Raw genomic sequence first — 2738 nt, 5'->3', positions numbered from 1 at the left:
ACGAGGGTTACGTCACGCGTCCGTAACGCCGGACACACGGGCTACAGTAGCTGCATCTGTCTTTATGGTCACACAACAGAGCTCTGTAGGCCAAAGTGAACTCCTCGAGTACAGTCAATGTACAAGAGGACCCTCAAAATGCACTTGAAGATGTCCCTATTCAAGAGCATTGTGTTTTACTTGTCTTTCAACAGAGAAACAAACCTTTCTGAATGGCTCTCAATCATGTCATTCAGCTCTGTGTGCCCATTGTGCCGTCTAGTGTACTACACACACTCGCGACATCTCCACGATCGCTGGTGTTAGCGAGGCAGAGTGACGTGCCCTCAATAAATGATAACATTCTTATCTTTCATGCTAAGAAAAGAGTGACCCGAGAAACATGGAGGAATGCAAACATATGAGATGAGTTAAGATGAGGACGAACTCAGAGTCTGGTGCGTTTTTTAGTCGGCTGGTGTTTTTGCATTGATTTCAGATGGATTCATTAATTTGTTATGAAAATAATCTTTGGTTTGTGTCCATCAAGTTACAAATAAAGAGAGAAAATAATCGAATTGAATGAAGCATGTTTTATTTGTATATATAAAATTAAATTATTATGTATTTAAATAAATTATTATATTATTTGTGAAATAATGATATATATTAATACAATCAAATCACATATACATACATATATATATATATATATATACATATATATATATATTATTATTTTTTCCTGCTTTAAGCATGAAGTTGCTTCATTTTGATAATTTTATTGATAAAAATCATGACTTAATATCTTAAGGGCTTAAAAAAGGCTGTTAACAAAGTAAACAAACACATTATTTATTTGTCAACATTATTTTACAGCCAAGATTAAAAAATGTGTATAAAGTGTATTTTTTACTTTTATGTTCTCTCAAAATTTTCTACAAATTAAAAAGTACACTTATTTTTTGAAGCCTAAACCTACTTAATTTCTTTTAATCAGAAAACAAGATTTAATATCTCATCAAAATGAGCAAAATACAGTCATTTCGTTCTTGATTTAAGTATATTTCTATATTTGTACTGGAAAACACAAAAACAGAAATGCAGAAGACCAAAATGCTGAGAAAGTGATTATTTTTTGCAGTGCCGATGAGCAGGAGCGATCACGTGTTTTAACTGGTTTGAGTTAGTTTGGTGTCTGAGAGGACGGCTTCATGTTTTAATGTTAATTGTGAATGATCAGCCCTGACGCAGATTTCTGTGAGGTCTGATCCGGATCATGTTTGCAGCTTCGAAGCTGACTGCTTTTATTTGTTTTTAAGCTGTAAACCCATCGATGAGCTGAGGACGCTCCTGTGTCTTCATGAAGACATAAACACATGCGTTATTATTTTACAGCCATGATAATGTCTATTTCTGATTATTAATCTCAGACAAGCAGCTCGTCTGAATGCATTATTGCGATTGTTTTGTGTTCTCTAAATTGCGTTGTTGCAGGTTTTCTGTGTATTTATTTGAGCGGCAGGACAAAGAGACGGACGCGGGGTTGAGTTTCTCTCACGTGTGTGTTTTATGATATCTGAACGATGGTCAGTATTAATGTTCAGTGTTCGTCTTGTTAGCGCTGCCTTCACAACGGACCAAATCATCTACATTTATCAATGCCTTTGTATTCTTCTTGTAGCTCTTATGCGTTTTTGACAGTCGTCTCTGAGTATTTAGCCGCTTTAATGAGATGCATCTTTATTTTAATGTTTTATTTTCCCCCAAAAGAGCAGCTTAGACCGGCCTGATCTGGTTTAAGCTGGTTCAGTGGCTCCCAAACCAGCTGACAAGTGCCCAAAACCCCATAAAATGTGGTTGGGCCGATTTAAGCGGTTCCTCCTCTCGTCGCAGTATTTCTGACGATCATGTTGTTCACAAACCAAAGAGCTTCCGTGTGTGATTCACGGACGTGTTCATGGTACAGATTACCCACAATCCCTCTGACGTCACAGGACTGATGCTGTTATCTCATGTGGACTGAGGATTTGATCTGGTTTCATGCACGACTCGGTACTCTTGAGTTCTTCATCTGTACAGTTTAAAGCCTGGAGTTTCTGCTCAATGCAGTGTACAGAGAGTTTCCTGGACAATAACTTTTCTACTCCGTTTTCTATATTTCCTGTACATAAAGAACAATAAATTATTTTTTAAACATCATGTGTGCTGTTTTTTTTCCTAATCAGTTTCAGATGTTGGGAAAATATATTTATATACACGTGTCTTTAAATACACTACAGTGGGATTTTTATTTTTAAATTGATATTTTTTATAACATAACATTTCTAAAGATTTCTTTCAAATAAATGCTGTTCTTTTGAACTTTCTATTCATCTGTGAATCCTGAAAAATAAAATGCATCACTGTTTCCACAAAAATATTGTGCAGCACGACTGTTTTCAACATTGATAATAATCAGAAATGTTTCTCGAGCAGCAGATCAGCATATTATACTGATTTCTGAAGATCATGTGACGCTGAAGACTGCAGTTCACAGAAATAAATTGCAGTGTAACACATTCACACAGAAAACAGCTTTTACATTAGAATAATATTTACGATTTTATGGTTTTCATTTTTTCTCAAATAAATGCAGCCTTGATTAGCAAAGACTTCAAAAACATTACAAGTTTGTATCTGTAAGAGTTTGTAATGTATAACTTGAGAAATATTTAGAAAAAAAAAATTTACTTTTACATTTTTGTCTTTAAAAAAAA

The sequence above is a fragment of the Sinocyclocheilus grahami genome, unplaced genomic scaffold (genome assembly GCF_001515645.1).
Source record: "Sinocyclocheilus grahami isolate Dianchi unplaced genomic scaffold, SAMN03320097.WGS_v1.1 scaffold316.1, whole genome shotgun sequence".
NCBI lineage: Eukaryota > Metazoa > Chordata > Actinopteri > Cypriniformes > Cyprinidae > Sinocyclocheilus > Sinocyclocheilus grahami.
This window is presented reverse-complemented; position numbering follows the sequence as displayed.